Source organism: Spea bombifrons, chromosome 5, assembly GCF_027358695.1.
Source record: "Spea bombifrons isolate aSpeBom1 chromosome 5, aSpeBom1.2.pri, whole genome shotgun sequence".
NCBI lineage: Eukaryota > Metazoa > Chordata > Amphibia > Anura > Pelobatidae > Spea > Spea bombifrons.
The window spans coordinates 103,160,054-103,185,182 of NC_071091.1; positions in this window are offsets into that span (position 1 = coordinate 103,160,054).

Below are 25,129 nucleotides of genomic sequence, written 5' to 3' on the forward strand. Positions count from 1 at the left end.
AATGAGTTAGAAACGTGGTCTCCACATCTTCTTACTCTGATCTGGGTCCGACCTGGTGATCACCCAATGCAGTCATCTCCATAAAGAGACCGCTTGAGAGAGTGGCTGCGGGGACCGGTTCCTCTGTGGGGCCAACAGCACTACCACCTGCCTCCGGTACAGCGTTCCTGGTAACTTCTCAAGTATGTTCCTATATATATTGTTCTACACAATTTCACCATTTTCGGAATCTCTGGATTCCTCCCTGTCCAAAAAAAAAAAGGTAAATCCAGTCCAGACGAGGAGCTTCTTACTCACCGAGGGATACCAAACCCACCTCACCGGCGAGGCCCTTTAAGGCCAAAACTGGGGTAGTTGGTTCCCTGCTGCAGTGGAAATGCGGTTCCAGAATGCCCTTGCCGGTGGTACTTTCGTGATGAGCTGATGGAGGCTGTTCCTCTCTTATGGCACAAGTGAGATAAAATTTGAGCCGATATTCACCGTACGGCAGGCTAAGTGTGTTCTTTTCCCGGCCCTCCCAGTCTTCTCCTTTGTTGTACGCACGTTCCTACGTTACAAACTTTACTTATTAACAGAGGCGTGTTGGATTCTTCTTCTTTTTTTTTTTCTTTGCAACCGCATAGCGTGTGCTTTTTGTCCACGTAATAACAATTGGAGAAGAAAAAACAAAAGAAGTGGCATAAAACACCTCGAGCTGGGGTTTGATTTACCGTTTCACCTTTGATGTAATTCATCGCGCCTTAACAGGCTCCGTTTCCATGAAATGGACCTCTCTCGTCCTACAAGCACGATCCTTATTTGTTTAATGATAACTACTTTGAACTACTGGAAAAAAAGAAAAGCAAACACGTGCTTTGTTTGCATCGTGTTATTTTACTATTTATAATTGAGTACAGTTTGTGCCAATGAACCCATATTTTCCCATTTGGTAAACTACGCCTTGAACAAATAAAAGTCATTCCGCGTTCGTCGGTAAAGGAAGCAAAGCGACTGTATATTTGCCTGCGTATATTTTATGTTCCAGTCGCTGCGTACACATCCTGTAACAGTATCGTTACCCGCTGCTGTCGGTGTGCTGGCAGCCTGGGAGTACCTGGAAGGATTATATGAAAGAGACGGTAAAGCCTCCAGCCTTCGGCTAGAAAACAGAGGACTTTACCTGTCATATCGCTGATCCTTCTGACTGTCAGTGTTCCAAATGGAACTGGCTTTGGAACCTTCACAGAAAAACGTTAACGGGTTTCAAAATGGGAAATTCTGAGAAAATAAGCAAATGATCACTGTTTGTCCCCATAGTAACTTTATTATTATTATTATCTTTTATTTATATAGCGCCAATAGTTTACGCAGCACTTTTTACGTAACAACTTTACCCTCGTGTTACCCTTTTTTCCCCTAAAATGTGCCTTGGGACTCTACTATACCTTTAAAGGTTCTGTTCCACCTACAGTTCGGAAATTAACATTTATATATTGCTGATATCCCATTGTAATGAATTTAAAAGCAGCTCATTGCTTCACTCGTAGCCAATGAGTGTCCTCAGGTCTACAGATCTCATTTACGTTTCTTGGAGATTTACATCACATTTATTAATAAAGCGCCGGCAGATTCCGCAGCGCTGTTACAGTCAGTAGAACAATTTATAAACACATACAATAACAAACTGGTGCAAAGGAGAGGAGGGCCCTGCTCTTGGGAGCTTACAATCTAGTCGGTGGTTGAAGGGGGACGTGAGACAATAGGAGAGGACGGCTTGGATGGGGATGAGTTGATCTGGTTCCGATGATGTGTTGAAGCTGTTGATTGTTCAGATGGCTTGATTATGATGATGGCTGGGAGTAATGGGAAGGAATGTTGTACGCTTCCCTGAACAGGTGGGTTTTCAGAGAGGTTTTGAAAGTTGCGTATGAGGCAGAAAGTCTGATGGAACGGGGAAGGCAAAGGAGATGATTATACTGCGGTATTCTGGATTTCCGGTAGTGAGGAGAACAGGTTATCTGACATGTGGACATATAGGGCATTGTTGTAGTCCAAGCGGGATAGGACCAGTGGTGGAATTCTGTTCTCAGATCCTTTTTCACTTAGTAGGTAGTTATCCATTAGTGCTCTCAAGTGTGCACCTTTTCAGATGAGACATGGGGGAATTACAAATGGAGGGCTGAAATTCTGCTGCTTGTTGGGAAGTAATGCTTGTTTTATCTGGTTTGAGTTGTGGCAGGGTAGTGGTCATCCAGACCCAATGTCTCTGAGACATAAGGTAATGACGTTGGCAGGCTATTTGTGCTGTCATGGTGCTCTGATTTATATTTGTGTGTCATCTGTATACCGGTGGAAATGTATTACTCGTGATAGTTGGTGGTGTGATAGTTCAGTATGTTGGTGTCCAGACCTGGGCAGCGAGGGGCTGAAGGTTTGGAAGGGACTGCAAGTCCTTCATTGGGTGCCTACTTTATAGGAGACTATCTGTTATAAAAGTTGGATCTGATGTTTCAGGACGGTCAGTTTTAATGTATCTGATGTCAGATGGGGGTTCTGTGATGTTACTTGGGTTGTGCGTTGGTAGGTGATTGGAGGATGACAGCTTGTGATTGCAAAAAAGTGAATGCAAAAAATATGACATGCAGCAATGCATCTGATCATCAGTGAGAACATTAATAATGTTTGTTTGTACAGAACACAGGGAGACCTGTGCTGGCCAAAGTGTGAAAATGTAGCCAAATGGAAGTGTTACGTGGACATTCTAACCTTTAGATGAAATAATAAAAGGACAAATCTCATTTAATGTTTTACCCAAGTGGAACAGAACCTTTAAGACGCAGCTCATTTATGTTCTGTTGGATGATGGAAAGGGAGAAATTTCGAATAAAGGCACTTTCTATAGATCTCTTTTTTTCTACTTGTTTGTGTGCTTCTTAAACGCAGCTGGTTGCTGACAATGGACTTTCCAGGTCACGAGGCCAAGTACGCGTCAGCCGCATACATGGGCATTTGCAGGGGCTTCTATTTTTTGTTTGCTTGCGCTGCTCTTGCTTCCATTTCTGTCCTGGGAGAAGATGCTCCGGTAGAAGTAATCAATCCCTATGACATCTTCTTGATATATGGCATCCCACTCTGTTGGCTCTTTAAATGTCTTTGCAAGAGACCTGATGGTGATGAAATATTATAAATGGCAACAAAGTCCAATGGATCCATTGTTTCCAGTGTTCCCTTTAAACCATCAGCTACAGAGAATGTTGGGATCTAAGTAGTAGTGCTGAATATTCTGCCTCTCGTAAGGTCTCAAACCCTCTATCTAGTCTAGCCAAGTTGCACTTAGGGCTACCTTAGCACATATCAAAAAGTGTTAGGGAATACTCTTAGGCATATCCCATCTTTAGTGCACATACTATATTTCTGTGGGTACGTTGATGTCTATTGGGTTCTGTTTTGCTAGACGGCTTTTCCGTTGTTTCTTTTCCAGCTATAAACAGTAACTGCTCTCCACAACATCTCAAAAGAATCCTAGCAATTTACTATTTCTATTTGTGGCTTGTGAGAGAGGATGTCAGGAACTGTTTTTGAGAGATGATAGAACTTTGTTATGTTAGAAAATGTAGAGCAGATTAGATCTCCGGGACATTACTAAGGGAGAAAATCAAGCTACCTCGAATGTTTAACATTTGAAGAAAAAAAAAATTGCTGATTGATCTTGCTAAATTGCCTTAATCTCCTGTAATTTTGCGTGGTCCACAAGGACTTGTAAAGATACTCAATAAATTAGCAACACATTTGCATTCTAAGTACAGCAGATTGACATGGCAGATTCGAATGATAACAGAAAAGCTGCAAATGATCTTCTTGTGAAGCATCATTAAACTATTAGAAGGGGAAATTATATTCACAAAAAAACCTTGGCATGAAAAATGTACAAACATTTTATCTATGGGACTATAGCAAAAGGCTTACAGTGAAGGTGAAGGAATGGGAAAAGATAGGGAGCACGAAGAATGAGGATGAAGAAAACGTGGGTGAATGAAGCCATAAATTCTTCTTTCTATTTCTTAGCCTGATGAAAGCAAAATATAAATTGAGTTCTAATCTGTAGATTTTAGTATAGAGGAAATTGACTGGTTGACAGATCCATGGAAAAAAAGGGGTACTTGTATGTATTGTTTTAGAACTTCAAAATTCTTATTCGGCACTCAAGATGTACTATTTTTAAAGCCTACCATACTCAAGCCAAACTGTAATATTGTCCAAATAAAACATGACGGACCTCAATGCTGAGTGACAGCCGAGCGTCCTCAGTGTAGAGCGACATTAGAGAGGAAACCCGGCAAGCAGTCTCTTCTTGAGTCCCTTTGTCCACAGCAGCCATCTAAGTTGCCTACATGGAGGTTCCATCCTTGACGCAGGTGGACACTGAAAGGTATTCTAAAAGATACTCAATAAGAGACCGGAGCTCTATCTGTCCAGACAGACACATCTCAATTTTCCCTCGGATCTTATTCACTAACCAGATACAGTAAACAAAGAGGTACAGACAAACACATAAGATAATGTTGTTTTATCTAGTTGATCTGGGACCATGTAGTAGAACCTAACTGACCCTATCTAGTTCTCCTTATCATAACTTTGGTGATCAATGTTAGCTTAGTTCTCTACCTCATCCTTACATGGGTGGTCTGGGGTATTTGGTTAGACTTCAGACATGTAGCTATCATCAGATCACTGTCAAACCACAAAACTGACTAAGTGGGATGTGGAATTTCACAAGAAAAGACAGAGTCTCTGTATCATCTTATCACTGATTTACAACCCAATTCAGATTCATCAAGTGACGTTATCTGTTTTATGTCCTTTTACAAGACATGCTTGCGTATATGTGGACCAGGAAAGAGATAGCACAATTTAACTCAACAATTCACAGACAGAGATATTTTTTGGGGGAAAGAGGTTTGTAGCACGCATTCCTTGGTGAAGAGGGCCTGCGTTTGGCAAAGGTAACCTAGTAAAAATGTTAGGAAATTCAACTTTTTCACCTGTTATTATTACATTTTTATAAAGAATATGTATTTATTTGCAAGATCCTTTCTTCCACGTCTAGAGTTATTTTCACAGTTAAACCAAACATTCCATTTTTTTCAGAATTCTAGCTTGTGCAGAATATTCTATTGATTAGAAATATGGCTAATGTGCTGCATAGAATGGGAGACTTTGATCAATAAGTCAGGTTCAAATATTTTGAGTTATATAATATTCTTTTACAGCAACTTTGTGTATCAGAAAGATGCATGTTGGGCGTTCCTTCTTTTTTCTAACCTAGGCTGCAATGTTAGTTAGAAGACTAATGTCCCCTAATCAGTGTGTTTTCACGTTTAAGAGTACCTGTTGATGAACCAATTACTTGGTCAACCCAGTTATTTTTTATCCTTTTGAGAACCACACCAACTCAGAACAGCTTAGCTCAACATTCTCTAAATGAACAGATTCATCTAAGCAAATTCGGCATTTTCTGGGTTGCTCATAGCCATGAAAACCTCAATGGAGTAACTTCAAAAGCACAGAACAACAGTAAATGAAGTAGCAGCGGGTCAATACTGAGTTCATCCGAACCCTGCAACTCTGCAGAGATCTAACATTGGGAACATTTGGAGAGACTGGGGGAGATGAGGATTCCAGTTAAGGTCAAATGTTGGACTTTTTTTACGTAAGTATCTGAGCCGATAGAGGAGGGGGACTTTACGCATTGCCTGTGTAGAGTAGAACTATCACCTCGTTAGCTGTTGGGGAGCTGATACAATGTTGCAAAATAGTTAGGTGATCCTTTATTGTATTAACTGGCTTCATGAGCCAGGTTCTGTTGGCAATGTACTGCTCCTCAGAGCAAAAGTTCTTTGATAACCCAGTGAGAGAATCTGACGGGGTCAAGGATCAGCAGCTGGTCTTTTTTCACTTGGATGTTTTAATGGCTGCTGTGTTGTAAAGTTGTGTTGCAAAGGCTGCAAACAGCATCCTTACCCAAAAATCTGTGTTCAATGCTGTATTCACATTTAAAATCTCATTGGTTCCACTCTTTAGCTTCTGTCTGTGCTGGCATAGAGATAAGAATTAGAAATATGGCTGCTGAGGGTACTGTGAGCGCACGCATACCCACCGCAATGCTTTTATCTCATTTCGTTCCAATAAACCTCCTCTCCCTGCAGAGAGGAGGCTGTTATTGCTGTCAGTAAACACCACACTAAGCTGATTCTTTATGGTAATGCTAATTAAGTATGTTCCTCTGTAGACCTTTATCAGTCAGAGTGTCCAACTGGGTGACACTCTGACTGGGTGATTAAGACAGAGCAATTTTTTGGGGGGGAGGGGCAGCGGCTTTCTCCGTGATTGTTCTGCCATGAACTCCAAGCCTGTTCAATGTTTTGCGTTGAGACTCGTGAACAGGGACGCTAGCCAGTTCCAATGATTTCTTTCAGCCTTAAGCTGTTACAGTAGAGTTCTTTTTTATGTCACTGAGTATTCTGCGTTGTGCCCTTGGATACATCTTGGCTGGGTGCCCACCTCTAGGGAGAGTAGCCACAGTACTAAATCGTCTCCAATTTAACTGGAGATTACTTTGTAATCCTTTCCATCTTTATGCAAATTAACAATTTATGACTGTAGGACTTCTGAGATTTCGTCTTTGTGACACATGATTCACATCAGCAGATGCTTCTTGAGAACAGCAAACATTGTAATGTCAAAGTAGCTCTAAAACACCCCCCAATCCTGTTTCATCGACTGGAATCCAGGTTTGCTAACTCCTGACTCCAGTTAGCTTTTGTTGAAGTTTTCCAGCCCACACTGTTATTAGTTAAAATAAATTGTGTTTGTTGATCATATCATATTTTTAAGACAAATTTATACATAAATGCTGGTGATTTTGAAAGGTTCACTTACTTTTTTGTGCCATATTTATGTATGAATATACTAGTGATCTTGCTACTTGTTTGTGGATGACAGGTCCCTTTTACATGTTACATGTGTCCAATATACATGTATCCCTGCCCATAGTATAGTGGTTTATGCAGTTTGTAAAGACATTCATTGTTGGGGAGGGTGTTCTTCAATCAGAAGAGGAACTTATTGTGTGACCTTTATTTGGTAATAATTATTACTAAACATTTCCAAGTAAAACTCATCTTGACACGTGCCTCTTCCAAACTTTATACTAAGGAAGTTTGAGGCCACAAATGTAGCATAACTCATGTGAAGCAGTCAAAAGCCCATGTCCTCACTTGTCTCATCTTTTCTAAATTTAGTCTAGTATTATGAATAGCCTTTTCAGTGATAATATTTTATAGATATGGGTTATGGTTGTGTAACTTCACCTGCATGTCTCCGTCCACAGTTTTTAAATGTAAAGTAATTTAGGCGGCACGTGGATTTCATTCATTTCATCTAGTAGGGGTGCTGGAATTCTCCTTTCTGCAAATCCCTCTTTGATGTTTCATTATAGATGGCATTTATTGACATTTATGGTGCCAAACCGTTATTCTGCTCTTGGTAGAGTACTAGAAGTGTAAACTCACTGTGTACAGTTAGTATTGGAGTAATAATCTTAGATATAGAAGTCCATGGTTCTGTAGTCTGATCAGCTTTACCAACAAGCACGGCAGAGATTTGCCTGAACATGATTACGTTTTAATAATAATCTAATTAACTGAAACCTGATAATATTTAGTTCTGGGAACTTTCCAGGGTTCTCCTCTTTCAGATCCTTATTGAAGGCGGGGGGGGGGGGGGGGGGTTGGTGATACTAGTCCCAACAGCTGGCATGGAGTGGTGAGTAGACAGGACTATGGAGGGGTAGATGAAAATGATACCTCCCTCACCTGGGTCATTCTGAAGGCCCATAAATCAGCTGTGAGTTCTGGAGTGTTCTTGGGAGAGTTAATGCTCAGCTTTGTTAAAATCTCTGTATAACACATAATTGATGATTGACAATAATTTATCCTGGTTAGGAGCTGCCTTATGCCTGGACCAGGGTAGGGATATACCGCATTGCCTCGATTATAAGATGACACCCCAAAATTTGAATATTAATTTAGAAAAAAAGAAAAAGTCTGAATATATGACCACCTTTCTGTCTTCTCATATTGCTTTCCAAAGCATATCTTTTGCTATCTTTCAGGTTATCCATTATTCTACTTTTTTTATTCATTCCATGAACAGGTATTGGTAGAAATGTTCTGCAACAGAGTCATTCCAAAAACAAATTTACCTTCTTTCTGCGGTGTTAAATATTACGATCATTTCGTTACTCGGTAGTTTATGAGGCCCGAGTCGTTTTTGTGTTTTACAACTCACCATAAAATATTAAGATAGTCGTGAACCAAAGTCTAAATCTAGAATTATGTTTACCCTTTTTTGCTAATGGGTCTATTTCATATTATTCTTAGGTGCAAACAATCTTATATGATGTCATTTGCTTCCCCTACCCCAACAAACAGTACTGGTGAATTGTATTTAAATGTTTTAAATTCCATTCAGACTGAGGCACTATTTTTTCACGAATCTGACCCTATGGAGCCCTCATTTAATTTGGTAGAATCAGTAAAAAAACCGCAATCAGACATTTCAGTCTCAATATTCCTCCTTTTTAATTTACCTAATCCCCGATCTATTTTAATTACCCCCTGTTCCTTTCAAGCCCCTCTAACCCTTTCTGTCCTCTACTGTCTTGTTTTTGTAGATTTATGTCCCATTCTTTCTTGGCCCACTTTCCTTTTAGGTCGTTAATTGACCCCCTCCCCAAACTTTGTCACCCCACCAATCTACTTTCCTTCTCTTGACCTCACAACTAAATAACCAAGCCCACCACTTTTGCCAGTAAATTGGTATCAAGGTACCATGAGGCTAGATGTCATGCTCATGCACAGGGTCCCGTGTCGGTCTCTGTAAATGTATATTTGTTGTGTTTGTGTTAACCACCATATTTAAATTGTAAAGAGCTGCTTAATAAATAAAGGATAACAATAATAATATTAACTACCGATCAGGCAGAGCATCTTGGATGGCGTGTCGCTACCTAAAGTTCAATATCTTAAAGACTGAGCATCTCCATGTCCCCGGTACAATTGCTGATACATGTTGCCCGGTTTGCTGTCTTTGTAGTAGACGTTCTTCTTTTCCCCTCCGCATCCCATCACTCACCAAATCCTGCCTTCACCTGAATTCTTCCTGCCCTCACACATGACATTACCCAAATACTAATTAATCCCCTTGTGATATCCAGCTTGGATTATTTCTACTCCCTACTGTCCTCCCTGTCTCTCACCTTTCATCACTCCAAGACTAATCCTTTTATTCCATCACTCTTCATCTATCGCCCCACCGTGCCACCCCCCCCCCCACTGGCTCGCCATACACTTAAGAATAAAATCCAAATTCCTCACCCTTACCTACAGAGCTCTTAACAACGCTGCACCCTCTACGTCTCCTCTCTTCTTCTCTAAATCCTCATCTAGCTGCCTGTTTGCTCTTGCCGCAAATCTCGTAAACTTCTGAACAATTGTCCTTCCTCCCTTCCCACGTCTCCAACATCTCTCTACCTTGATCCTTCAGATTCAGATCTCGGAGGGCTACTGATTTCTGCACGTGATCTTCACTGCGATCAAATCATCCTTGCCCAAGCAGTCCCTCATCTTCTGTCTCAATCGCCCGTGACCTCCCAATAGATCGTAAGCTCACAAGAGCCGGGCCCTCTTCTTGTTCTGTCCGAGTATGGCTTATGTTTCTTAACGTTATTGTTAATTCCGATGTTATAGTTTATTTGTATTCTTCTTCATTAAGGCTGCAGTATGTGTTTTCTTATACTTTTAAAACAAATGAATGGTCTGTAATATCACGACTTGTGCATTCGTTCTCGTAATTTTTTTTTTTATCGAAAATTGCCTTTTTTTTCCTAAAACGAACGCGGCAAAAACTAAACGGAAATTTAGTGACTTCTTTATCTGACAGAGCTCCCCAGAAATGGTGAGCACCGATTCGCATGCAGTAAAAAAAAAAATGCATTGGAGTCCAAACAAAATGCGTTAAAAAATAAAAGTACAATCTGGGAGACTCGACGGTTCCTACATTTGCCCATATATTACCTGTGACGTTTTTATTGCGATGTTATCAGGTCATGACCTACTTATTAGTGTAACCACAAGCTTTTAAAGTAAAACCATAACTTGGTAACGGGATCGACCTTAACGCCATGTATGACAGGCAGCTGTCTTGAGTGCCTGAATCAGGAGTAGCTCCGGGCTCTCGCATGTTAGTCCTAGAGAGAGAGCGAGAGACAGGTTCAAACTGGTGACAGTCTATACTAGGGATAGACAGCTCTACTGGGACCACAATACCTCTGTCCTTCTTTGCTCCTCTGATGTTCCTCTTTTATAGGCGCTCCAAATGTTGGCTGGTTCTGCCGCCCTAACAGTCACAATAAAGTTCGGATAAAACAGTAAATTAATAAAGAAAATTGTTTAATAAAATTGTGTATAAAAGAGTGGGGTGCTGGGGTGCAGCCGTGCTTGGTAAAAGCATTCGAATAACTGATTTTTAAGGCTATATTGTGTTGTAGTTTTATACCGGTTTTTCATATATATTGAATATTCATTTTCACTACTTATTTATTACCGTAAACATTACCTGTATTTCCTGATTGCCCGGTCATGTTTGTAAAATGTTATATAACTGATGCAGGAATGATGACATATAAGGGCATTTATATATGTGACAGAGACTGATGATAAATTTGTAACTGTTGAAACTAAAGCATAGATAAATATATATTTACGATTTTGTAGCACATTTTTTTGTATTATTAGGTCACTTTGACTGGATTGATTCACTCTAAGGCTTTCCTGAGAACTTGCCCGGAGAGGACTTGACTGGCTTGTCCTGGGGAGTGAGTGAATGAGTATGTACAGGGTGTATGTTAGAGTGAAAGTGTATGTGTGTGTTAGCATGAATATGTAAGTATGAATATGCAAGTGTGTGAGCATGAATGTGTATGTGTTAGCATGAGGTGTAAGTGTGTGTATTAGAATAAGTGTTAATGTGAGTATGTGTGTTGGTGTGAGTGTGTATGTATAAATACGTGTGCCAGTGTGAGTTACCGAGGGGGTGCAAGGGGCCGACGAGGCCACTTGGCTTTACCTGCCCCCCAGGCCAGCAAGTGCCAACCATGGAAATTGCACATCTGCTGGTCTTGTACCTACCACTAAAATTAAACATTCCTTTACTACGGCTAGTTATTGTCTTAGATACAATTAGTCTTTCAATTAAAGTTTAACCCTAACACAAAGAAACTAGTAGATAAGGAGAGGGACAGATGTTGACCCTGTCTTTCTCACTCTGGTTCATTCTTGGTGACCCCTGGTTCATTTTTCTAAACTGTTTATGTACCTGATTGCTGAAGCTTATTTTTTATTTATTTTTTTTTTAGAAATTTACTCTTTCATCAAATTTGTCAACCACGTATTACTTGGTGCCTTAAATGTATATCGTTCTTAGTACATTGCATGGTGAAAAATTCTAAAGGGGGGAATAATTATTATTATTATTATTATAATCTTTTATTGATATAGCGCCAACAGTTTACACAGCCCTATTCTCATTCCAAAAGTAAGACATCATTGCACACCCGGGGCTGCTTTGCTGTCTTAGACATCACAAAAACAAATATTACCTCCTATTATTATTATCAATATTATTATATTTTATATAGAGCGCCAGCAATTTAGCGCTTCTTACAGTCCATTCATTCAAAGGCATTGACAGAACCCGAACCAACAGACTAAGACGAACCGACACATTAGGGAAAGAGTGGCCCGACTATAGTGTAGTATAGTGTAGTGTTACTGCTAATTGTAATAGGAATCTGCTGGTGTTCTATATATATATATAATGTAGGGTAATATAATATTACAAGTGCGGACTCCAATTTCTTGAAACATGGGAGACACGCGGTATCAGAATCTGCTCGGACGTAGTTTTTCGGTATAAACCTGGTGGACGATTAACCGAAGAAACAGCAAATATTGTAAAGGTTTTCATGAACTCCTGGGATGTTCGTATCGCAGAGGCTGGGCCCTTTTAGAAAGCTAACAAAACTCCGTTTGCAGACACCGAAGATAAGCCGAAAGCATCTCTACCCCGTTCATTAGGTTTGTCTGCGGGAATGCGTTTCCTGAGGATATCTGATTCAACACCCACAGGGCTCCGAATAATCCTGATTTTCCAGATCCTCCTAATCAATGGATTTCAGGAATTTCCATCTGTTTCCCTCACTTATCATTTAAATGAGCAACGTTTGCATTCTCTTTAGAAACCCAGATATTGCAATCAGATAATGCGATGTATGCTCTGGATCTTTTATAATTCAATACGTTGAATGTTTGGATTCTTGGGCATGGCACGCCAACGTTTCCACTTTCTAGGTGGCCTTTTTTGGGGGGAATCTGCTTTGTTTATAAGTGAAGAATTAGGAATACCTTGCATGATTCCTTAAGATAGAACCAGTACTGTTTATATAAGTACAGATCTAGGGCTGCCCTTCCCCGACCTTTAATAACAAACAAACAAGATGAAAGGATTAACATTTGGGACATATTGATCCCTAAATTGACAGAATAATTAGTGGGCTTTAGAAATGTAACCACTCCATTCTACATAATACGTAAAGAATAAAGGCGGAAGGGAAATTCACCCGAATTTGGGTAAAGTCACGAGGGAGAAGGGACCTTTGTCATTCGAAAATTCCGGTGTCCGCTTTTCGTCCCAAAAAAATAAAACAAAACAAATAAATATGAATAAACCAGGAAAAAGATTAATTCAAATAATGAATAAAAAAATATTACATTTTAAGGATTATTATTATGACTTAACTTCAGTTGATGATGTCAGACCGGCAAAATAGTAGGGGGGGGGCAAATATGATGCAAATTTGTAAATGTGGTACATTCAGCAGCAAAAACTTAAAGCAAGTTTTTCTTCCCAGAGAAGTGCATGAAAGTGTTACACAACTTATAAACAATGTTCCATCTAATTTTTCTTAGTTGGCGTGCGCAGAAAATTTCTCTTGTGCAAAAATTTTCACAGAGCAAAAATTTTGTGCGCACAATATCCGCACCGCATAAAGTTTCAAAAAAATTATTATTTTTTTCTTTTTTTGGGAAAAACTGTTGTGCGCAAAATTTTTGGACGTGTGCGCTCTCTAAAAAAGTTATGTGCGCACGCACAAGCGCACAGCTTAGAGGGAACACTGTTAATGAACGCATTTTTGTGCTGTTTCTATACAAATTATTGTACCTTTTAGAAGGCCGTGATACATTAATACCTACCATAAATTTTTGTAATAATAGAAAAGAGGGGCATCTGGGGAGGAAAGAGTTACGGGGTGATTTGGGCCTAAAATAGGGACTGTCCCTTCTAGAGAGGGACATTTGGAAGGTATAATGAATTATCCGTCAGCGCTTTTTACAATACATATAATCAAGGGGTCTGACCGACTAAGACAGATACATTAGGTGGAGAGGCTCGGCTGGCGAGCTTACAATCTAATCTAAATAAATGTTGATTTTTCTAAAAATATTTGATTATCTCAGAGAAGTGAACACCGAGAGCATTGTTTGTGAGGAAAATAAAAGTAAAAATAAGATTACACTTTTTTTTTTTCTTTTTTGTAAATGCCCCCTTGTTATTTTTACCAGCGGGTAAACATTTTAAGGAAGATAAAACGTTAAGTGTTTTCTTAAGTCACACAGTACAGGAGCGTGTGAATGCAGCAGATGTTCCGCGTAACGCCATTTGGTGCCTTATTTTAGGGAAAGTGATTTATAAGCACGGGCTGTCTCACACTTGTTATACACATTCCTATATTGACCCTGTGTGTGCCGTTATCTGAGACAGCCTTTAAAGAGAGACTGCATGAAATGGGGAAAAAAAGAAAATGTAAAAAAACAAATTACATTAATTCATGTGGCGCCTTCAGATACTGTAGCATTGTGTCCTGTTCACCCATTGTACTGCGCTGCAGAATAGAGAGGCGCTATATAATTCAAAACTATAATAGTCCGCCATACCCTTGGAACTCCGAGATAAATGAGGTGAAGGATGGAGCCTTAAGTTCCATCAAGCAACAGTAGGAGGTAGGAGATGGCGGGGTTATGGATTGGGCTCTTCAGAGAACCTTCAGAGGTTATAAATGGTCCTCTTCATAACCCTTTGCACAGGTTTCTCTGCTGACTCCTGAGTGGAGGATATCGGGATAAATGTTCTACTTTTCCATGGACTTCTGGGCCTGTTGAGACTATCTATCTATCTATCTATCTATCTATCTATCTATCTACCTACACTAACGTTCAAAAGTTTGGGGTCGCTTATAAACTGTCTATCTGAGCTTATATAGAGCATAAACAGTTAAGTCCTGCTGAACCCTGTTTTTTTTTTTTGCTTAAAGAAACCAAAAAAGGGAATAGGAAGGTGGATTGTCTGGGGAAAAAAGGCCAGAAAGTTTAGGAGTTGATGAAGAGGAATGAGTGTCGAAGAGCCGAGTGTTGCTGGTTGCGAGGGCAGTTGTGGACAAGAGAAGGGTGGAGGGTGGACATCACCGGTAAATATAATGGTCTGCTTTCATACGGTGCCCTTTGTAGCGGTGCAGGGAGTTTGGAAGTGGCTTTTTGCTTCAGCCGTTGCCAATGTAGTGTCCTGAGTTCTTGAGATGATGATTCCAGCTGCTGATTGCTCCATTGCCGGTAACGAGGAGAACGGGTAATCTGGCATGGCCGCATATAGGGCATTATTGTAGCCCAGGGGTGATAAGGCCAGTGACAGAATCATTGTGCTCAGATCCATTGTGTCCATTACTTCAAGGACTAGTACAGTTAATGTAGATGCAATAAGACGATTGACTAAAAAGCAGTGATAATAAATATGTAATTATTGGCATCGTCGCCAATATGCGGCAGCCAAAAGTCGGACATGCATCGGAAATCCAACATCGGAATTACAACTTTTTATTATTATTATTTTTATTATTTATTGTTTTGTATAGCGCCGCCATATTACGCAGCGCAGTACAATGAGTAAACAGGACATAACAAGTAGTATATAACATAACACTTTGACTTGCGGAAACGAAAGTTAAGGAGGTCCCTGCTCAAAGGAGCTTACAATCTACAAAGAATCACTCTGTGTGATATTCTGAATTCACAGTCCTTGGAGTGTACAAAAAGTTAACATCCAGCAACGCTTTTGTGTTCCTGGAATTACACGTTTCTAAAGACTCTAAAGACCCGTGCCAAAAACGTTCAGCGAAATAAATCTGACTTCAATTGTGAAGTCAGGGTATGCATTGTTCAGCCTGTTTTGGCGGCAGTTTTGGACTGTATTGACACAGGTTACAAAATTACACATCAGACTTTCCTAAATGGAGAAAATAATCCCTTGGTAGCATTTGTGTGTCGTCTCGCCCTGTTTTTCAGAGGCAACCGTGGAGGCGCGGGTGCCAAATCGCTACCGGTATCGTCGAAGCTGAAATATTTGAGCGTTACACCACAAAATAATTCAATGTTCATTTACGATGATTAATGTTGTTTCACAATGAATACAAAAGGCTACGTTTTTGGGAAGCAAGATAATTTAGAAAAAAAAAACTTGTGTTGTCAAGAACATTCTGTTGGCTTCTATGGAGAATGTTTCACATCTAAGACTTACTCTACGGGCACCCACATGGACCAAAATACAAAACAAAATACTACTACTTAGTAGGGTACTCCGTGGGTCAGGCCTTGGGCAACGTTCAGCCAAAATATATCACTGACATGACACAGATTCTTTTTACGTTTTCTTCATTATATTTGAACAAAGTAAGCTTATTAAGTGTCTAATTTCAAACTAATAATAATTAAACTATTGTAGAATTATTTTTATTAACCCACAATTGAAAACCAGGTGACCGTTGTGTATTTCCAAATAGAAAGGTAATTTATGAATTTCTACAATTTTTTTTTTTTATATATATAAACTTCATGTGATATTCATGGCTAGTAATACTTTTTATCATACAAGGCATGAAAATGAAAAGTAACCCGTTACTTGTCAAATTAATCACAAGTCTGTGTTTCTGATTGAAGAACCATATACACTCTTCCTGGATAAGAGGAAGTTTATAGAATGTTGGCAGAGGAAGTAAAGGCCGGGGGAAACGGCAGATAACGGTTTCTATGGAAATGGAATGCAACAAACCAGATGGACCGGTAGATCCTCGCACCTGGGTCAGTAAAGAGATATCCTGGATACCTATCAAAAACACCTCTTATAGACCCAAATCCCTGTGTCCTCAGGATGTTTGCTGGGTATGAGGGTATCACAGGGTTCTACAGCCCTAAAAGTCACAATAACGTGTATAGAAAGAGGAGAAAATATGTGTATTAGTTAAATTGTGAGACCAATTACATTATTCTTCTGACTTCCTCAACTCGATAAACACAAATAAGTCACAAATTCACATAAAAAGTATTGGTAAATCCCTGCCCACGGCCACCAAAAACATGCAAAAAAAGTTCTATAATCTGGGTTTACGTTACGGTAATATAAATCAATAGGCCAAACGTATAATGGTCAGAGAAACGTGCCTGTGCTAATTTTACGCCAAATGTATAGAGAGATCTGTCATTATTGCTTGGTAGTTTCTGACAACTGCCATGACTGCCTGACTCTAGCTGAAACCCTATCTACATGTTACAAGGCATGAGAACTGCGCCATGACACGCTTCGCTGGGACTGAGTGTGCAAAATCGGGCAGTCGTGTCACGTAGCACACACCGGGGAGTGCTTTGCTCTCGGATTTGTAATTTGACATATTCGCCATAGATGTCTTCGTTATCCATGCTGCGGGGTGAGATCCACAATCATCTAAACCCCTCCAAAGCTTAAGGTGTGGTCAGGGCATTGTTCTTAATACTGTTTAAAAGCTTACGGAAAGTTAGTACCATACTTGGGAACTCTACTGGTCCGCCTGGAGACTCCGGGTGAATCCCAGCTTCTCTGAGTCTCCGGGTAACCGCAGACAATCTCCGGGTTGCAGGAACGGCATTAAGGCCCGCGCCACCAAAAAAAAGGTCCCAGGGGGACCTGACTGACTACTTAGGCGACTTCTGCTGACAGGAGGAGTCTAGGCTGTCAACCCCTGCTGGCTGATGACACACATTACGATCAGCAATGCAAGTCAAGGGACCCCTGCTTACTGATCACAGTGTGATCGGTACAAAGAGAGAAGAGAGTGAGAAACTAATTTTCTTCCTCTTCCCACAAAGTGAAATATCTACAAAAATGAATGCGGGGATCTCTATCGATATTGCACTGGAAACAGTGGAAACAAATACTAATAATAATAACAAAAAATGACTGATTTAAGTGAAATCCCACTTAACTAAGGGAACTCCAAAACAAACCCGGCAATACTCAAAAGTTGAGTTGCTGTCAACAAGGACATTCTTATGCTGGCAGGTCGATACCCGAGTCCGTCAGTTGAGTTGATCGTCCAAGTCGACAATCGAGTCTGTCCAGTCTAATTTATGCAAAACCAGAACTTTGCTTGCATGTCATATAATTCTCGCTATATGACATATTTTGGAGAATTTCCAGGGAATGGGTTGTAAGTTTGTGACCAGGTCCATTTTACCTAATATATTGGATAAACTTGCCAGACCCTGTATGGACTATAAGAAGTGCTGCAGACATTGTTGGTGCCATATAAATAAAAGATAATAATAATAATAATAATAAAAATAATAATAATTAGTCCCTTAACATAACATTGCTATAGAGTATGTGCGCTGCATACCTCCATTTATTATAATATATGTATATTATAATATATTAATATAATATAATATAATATATGTATGATTAAAATATAAAATATTATAATCATTATTTTGCTGTTTTGGTACGTTTAAAATGTATCTCTCTGTGAGATCATAAGTTGTAAAGAAAGATGTTCATAAATTAGGATTTTTAATATTTGACATAACCAGCTTTTTTTTTTTTGCAAAAGAGGAAGGAAATTAAAAAAAAACAACAAAAAAAAGAGTATTTTTTTTTTTTTGGTGTGAACCAAAGAACAGGCTGCTTGTGTGTTTGACCATAAACTCCTAAAAGGGAAAGTGTCTGTTTCTGTTTTAGTGTTAACCTCAGAAAGCACTAATATTCCATTCAAACACCATATGGTGCCATACATACCCGCGTCATGTCCTCTGTGGCGGAGTATATTTGTGTTTAGGGGAAAAAAAATTAAAAAATATTCAGATTTTCTTGTACTTTTTGTTCTCTGATGAAAGGGAAGCTGAAATGTTTGCTGGTCGTATTTAAATGCTGTGGATTTTACGTGAGTGGAAATTGTGTTCCACCAAAGCTCTGCCTGTTCCTGTTTTAAAAGTTTATTTTGGAACAAAGACGTATTCTTTATTCATCTTTAGGTTCCATATGAATGATCAGCAGGACTTTTGAAATAAACACTCCCTGTGAGAATTCACTCGGAAGAAATAAACTTGTTTTTTTGTTAAGTTTATGTTATTTGCAGGTTAAGGCTCCTGGGAATCAGCGTAGCTAAATGGACAGGGAGCATGTATGTGTGTGGGTGAGTGCATGCTTAGGGGATGTGTGTTTTTGATTGGGGTATGTAAATGTAGGGGCGGGAGTCACTAGGGGATAAAGGGTGCCCTCTGGGTGACCCCGGTCACTGTCATTTTTCCAGAGACAGTCAACAGACTTACCTGCTTCCCTCAGCCTCTATGCTAGCAATGGCTTGGTTACAGCTTAACTCTAAAGCAGGCGAGCATCAGCTCAGTTATCTGCCACAAGGAATGATTGAGTCCTGACCAGAGCAGGTTGTATCAACCATACAGCACTTTGTCATGTTCCTAGCTGTTTAATAGCAGCACTTAACTTTATAATGGCCGGGTATGTTTCTGAGGTGGGATTGATCAGTTTTTTAATTTTTTATTTGTCCCCTTGCAGCATGGATGCAATAATCCTGTATAATGACAGCCATGTGGGATTGCAAAGTTTTTATTTCAAGTCTAGGGATAAATCAATTTAATGTTATGTGAATGGCTGGGGGATGATTACTCTGCTGCAGGGTCCTTATATCTTAGTTCTCTACATATAGGTTTATTAGTAATCCCCCTGCTGCACCTATTTAGATGGAAGATGCACTTCAGTAATATCCATCTTATTTGTACAAGGCCTTTGCTAAGTATCTGAGGGAAAGGATTTGGTACCTCGTAGCATTGTACCAGGAAAGCTGTGCTGTTTGCTCAATGGCAGGAACTCTTGCAAAGTAAAAACTCTCATGTGGGCCTTAGCTAAGCATTGCTAGGCCTTAACGTGCCAAAGCTAGGGGTGGGGGCTAGCCCATTCACTCCTATACAATGGGGAATGGGTTAATGTGATCTTAAAAAGCAAGATTGTAATGGATTACTAACTTGGCTGATATTTAGCAATCCCTCCATTAAATTGGCAAGTGATGGAAAATGTATTGGTCAAAAGAGCTTTAAGATTATGAACTGATACTTTCAGTCTAACTCCCACTTTGCAGTGCAGTGATTAGTTTGTCATGTTTTCACGTCTTAGGTTTTGGTGGGAAGATTTGTTTCCTTGCCCTTTATGTAAAAATTCATCTGAGGTCTGATCATTGGCACAGCAACGCTAATTCCACTTTACTTTTACATGGTGCCTCTGCCTCCATTCTATAATCCATTCGCTGCATGTTAAGATTGCAGTGCTGTGCCAAAAGCAGTAGTGAGTACATGGCACCACTTTATTCTTGGCTTTCCTTAGGATGATTGTGCTTTTCTATTTAAACGTTTTATCATGTTTTCCACGTGAAGCTCCTGATACATTTTGCAAAGTAAAACATCACTGCACTTTGGTTTAAATTGCAGATTGTGGTATTATATTCTTCTGTTTAAAAAAAAAAAAAAAAAAAAAAAGTTTTTCAATTGTCACTATTTAAGGTGAGCTACTGGTTATGCCACCCCCTTTTAACTAGCCACGTGGCTAGTGCTCACCTGTAACAGGGCGGTTTCAGGAGTATTGAGTTACAACATGGCACTCCTTTATGAAATTATTTATATTTGGGCAGATGGCCCCGTTTATTTGGTTTTCAGAGCTCTTCATTTCATTTTTCATTTTATGGGGGTTGCTGTCTGAGGGAGGTCCACCCCGGATAGCAGTAGCTGTGGTGGCTACCTGCAGGACTCCCTCTTGGCTGGGTGCCTGGGATACAGGTCGTGCAGCTACTGTGCATGGATGATCCGCCAGTAGCTATTTCAAGCTGAGTTAACAAAAAAAAAAAAAAAAAAATGCCTTCTGTGGTAAGGCACACTCTGGGCACAAGCTATGGTGGCTTGCGTACAAGGGCTCCCCACGGGCCCTGGTGGAAGTCTGTGATCTGGTTTGCCCGGTGCCACGAATGGATGTGGCCAGGGTTCTGTTTTACATGTCCATGGTGGTATTGTGTGGAAGGCCTACCCACGGGCTGAGTCCTGGTGGAAGTATGTGATCTGGTTTGCCCAGTGCCACGAGTGGACGGCACTATCCCTTGGTTCGGACTATCCTTGGTGGTACTCCATAGTGTGGGAGTTAGCCCTCTGAGGTGGTGCTGACTCAAGTCACAAGCTATGGAGCTTGTTATGGTTTTGCTCCTGGGCCATGTATGATCGGCCAGGAGTTTAGGCCCCAAGGGGTGGAATCATAAGGATCTACTGGACTTGCTTTTACTCTCTGTTTCGTTCTATGGCCCGACATTCACACCCCAAGGAGTGGAATCCTGCGGGATCTATAGAATGCTTGTCCTCGGCTGCCACTTACAACTGGTGTTTTTCTCGGCTAACCAGTCGATCGCTCACTGGTTTTTTCTTGCAAATATTATTCTATTGTTTTGCTGGTACTTTGTTTGCCTTTTATTCCTGTTCTCTTCGCATGATGTGTATGTACTTGGCTATAGGTGAGGGCCTGGTACTGTACTTAAAGTCAGGAGGACATCACTACGTAGATGGGTAACTATAGGTACACCATATTTTCCATGTTATTGCTTCAATGGGGCTCAGGTTGGCATTTGTATGCTTGACCAATTTTCTCTATACCTTTTCATTTTCTGGGCTTAACCTGGTATCTATCTCTAAAATTGCATACGTCACCTTAAGTCAAATATGCAAAAACAGGACAAATTAATAAATTAGATAAATAAATAAATTATTAGTTGAATATGACCTCACCTTGGTTTTCCACATACGGGGGTTCATTTATATATAAAATCCATTTTTCCATGTAATGGAAATTTGTTAATCGTGTGCTAATTGCCAAGACCATTTATAGCTCATATTGCAATCAAACCTTCATGTTCCCAGCGGGTTTACTGGTTTTTAATACAGATCTTTTAGTATGCATACTGCACAACCTTAACCAGAGAATCCATTGGGGCGGGAGGTGGTACTTATTGCATGTGCCTCCCCCCCCGCCTCATAACTACAGTCACAACTTAATATCTGCATCAGTTATAAAGTGAAGTTCTTTCAGGGGAACTACCTGTGGTTCAGTGTGCCATTTAGGACAGCTAGGTGATGCCTGTCTACTTGTATCGGGGTCCGCACAGTCTAAGGTTTGCATTCCGTGCGGCTGGTTATTTTACCAACAGATAAGAGCCGATTCCATTCAGCCAATGCTATTACAAAGAAGTTTAATCATTACATTTTCATTATACTGGTTGGTTATTAGCATTCTGCCCAAAACTGTATTGAAACTTATTCCTTTGGCCTTCACCTATAGCCTTGGTAGCCCCCTAATACTTTCATGGGAGGATATCTTCTCCCCAAGCTAGTAGGGGGCCCGCTTCTGGTACATCAGGACGGGTCCTAATTGTCGCATTTTCAATTTGTGGGTGTCTTTCGGAAATTGCTTTTGGGGGCATTCCTTCCGTATTGGGGCAGCCACGGAGGCTACCTGGGTGGGTTTGCCCGATTCCTCGGTGCAGCGTGTTGAGCGTTGGTGCTCGGGGCGTTTTAGGTCTTACGTTCGTTTGGATATGTCTGCTTAATGTTTTCTGTTTTGTAGGTACGGTTCTTCCTCAAGTTTGGCTCATCGGAGACTCATGCGTCTTCTGAGCTAGGGAGAGGACGGGGTTCGCCCGAATGGGGCACAGTTGGGGTTCTCCCCTCTGGGGGTTGAGGTTTGGGAAGCGGGGGATGCGGTGGGTTCATCTCCTTTCCGAACTTATCCAGGCTGTTAGGTTCCCTGTCAGTTCTAGTGATTCACCTCGGGGGGCATGATCTAGGGGTGGTCCCGGTTAGCTCCTTAGGGGATATGATTCTTAGAGATTTGTCTAGGATTCTGGTGTTATTCCCGGAGGTTCAGCTGGTGTGGTCCGAGGTGGTGTCTCAGAATTTCTGGTGTCAGGCGACTAGCCAGCTGGCGTTGGAGCGGTTGCAGATTAAGTTGAATCGTTGAGTATCTAAGTTTGGTGTTAGTGTTAACGGTGTGCCAGTTGGGCACAGGGTGTTTGAGAGGGACGCCGCTACTTTGTTTTGAAGCATTGGTGTTCGTCTCAATGATATTGGTTTAGATATTTTGAAATTGGCACTGCAGGAAGCGATCGATCAGGCCATGGCTTTTGTTGGTGGGGGCCCCCGCTGATTTAAGGGGTTAAACAGCGGGGTTTGTGGCGGTTTGTGTGTCCTTGCCGGTCTGGTTTTGGTAAGTGATGGAGTTTGGATGCTGGTGTGAAGGAAGGCTCAATCCTCCCCTAACCTCTGGTGTTTTTTATTGGACGTGCCCACCGAGCTTATGGTCGGCTGGTGGTTAGCATTAGTTCTGGGACAGCGGAAGTTAGCTGTCAATGTTATTGGACGTGCCCACCGAGCTTATGGTCGGCTGGTGGTTAGCATTAGTTCTGGGACAGCGGAAGTTAGCTGTCAATGTTATTGGACGTGCCCACCGAGCTTATGGTCGGCTGGTGGTTAGCATTAGTTGTGGGACAGCGGAAGGTAGCTGTCATTTTTGTTTGGACGAGGGGGGAGGTGAGTACCTGTGGTCTGGATTGTACAGTGGTGAGCGGCCGGCAAGGACGGGGTTAATTCAGTTCCTGTGTTGGCTATGTTTGAATGTATTATGTGTTATGTATATTTGTATATTTGTATTTAGTATTTATTGTGTGGTTTATTGTGTATTTATGTTTATTGGTTTATGGTGTTTAGGCCAACACAGTGTTTGTGGTTATTCTTAATAAAATATGCTGTGGCCTGTTTTATCCAACTTCAGTCTCTGTGTCGTTAATTGGTGGGGTTTAGGTGGTAGTTGGTTTATGATGCACGGTACACACTACCCACATACAAGGCTCCTGGGAATCAGCGTAGCTAAATGGACAGGGAGCATGTATGTGTGTGGGTGAGTGCATGCTTAGGGGATGTGTGTTTTTGATTGGGGTATGTAAATGTAGGGGCGGGAGTCACTAGGGGATAAAGGGTGCCCTCTGGGTGACCCCGGTCACTGTCATTTTTCCAGAGACAGTCAACAGACTTACCTGCTTCCCACCCTCCCTCCCTATTTTTTGTGTACTAACTTTCTTTCTTTTGTCACAGCTGGCGGTTTATGTGTCCTTGCCGGTCTGGTTTTGGTAAGTGATGGAGTTTGGATGCTGGTGTGAAGGAAGGCTCAATCCTCCCCTAACCTCTGGTGTTTTTTATTGGACGTGCCCACCGAGCTTATGGTCGGCTGGTGGTTAGCATTAGTTCTGGGACAGCGGAAGTTAGCTGTCAATGTTATTGGACGTGCCCACCGAGCTTATGGTCGGCTGGTGGTTAGCATTAGTTCTGGGACAGCGGAAGTTAGCTGTCAATGTTATTGGACGTGCCCACCGAGCTTATGGTCGGCTGGTGGTTAGCATTAGTTGTGGGACAGCGGAAGGTAGCTGTCATTTTTGTTTGGACGAGGGGGGAGGTGAGTACCTGTGGTCTGGATTGTACAGTGGTGAGCGGCCGGCAAGGACGGGGTTAATTCAGTTCCTGTGTTGGCTATGTTTGAATGTATTATGTGTTATGTATATTTGTATATTTGTATTTAGTATTTATTGTGTGGTTTATTGTGTATTTATGTTTATTGGTTTATGGTGTTTAGGCCAACACAGTGTTTGTGGTTATTCTTAATAAAATATGCTGTGGCCTGTTTTATCCAACTTCAGTCTCTGTGTCGTTAATTGGTGGGGTTTAGGTGGTAGTTGGTTTATGATGCACGGTACACACTACCCACATACATGTATAATAGGCAGTTGTGTTGAGAAGTTATTAAAAAAGTAACCAATTGAATGTTCCTGGTAATTGCACCATTTTTACCATTCTGCATTAAAGATAATCAAGAAATGCATTTTCATGCCGGTGTAGACGCGTTTTATACTAGGTTACACTGGGGTATTATATATATGTATATATATATATATATATATATATATATATATATATATTATCAGGTTGAGGCTGGTCCGTGGGGCAGGAGGGCAAGTGCCCCACATACACATATACATTCATGTTAACACACACTTATACATACATTCTCACCACAATACATAAATTGTCCACCACAGACCCCAGTAAATGTCCACCATGAGCAATGTTGATGTCTACCCCTGCCCATTGCTCTGCCTTTTTGACCAGTGGGCATCATGGGCCGGTGGGGGAGATGCTTTCATCTCCCTTGACCAGGTCAAGAGCCCCCAGCTCTGCCAACTTTGGGTTCATTTTCTCATTAAGAGTATTAGCTAAGGCCCGGAACTCTCATTATTTTGCATATCCCTTCCTTGACCTCAACGCTTTTATACCCGAAGGTTACAATGAAAAATTGTGTTTGGATACACAATGAAAAAAAAAAAATGTTGTAGAGGAAGTGAGGGCAGGAGGGCGAGTGCCCCTCAGGCCGGTCCAAAATTGCTCAAAGGGTCGGTCACAAAAGCTGCCAATGAGATAAGGGGGCTGCGAGAGGGAGCGAGTGATAAGATATATGAATGCTTGAATGAGAATGTATGTATAAGTGTGTGTTAACATGAATGTATATGTGTATGTGTGTT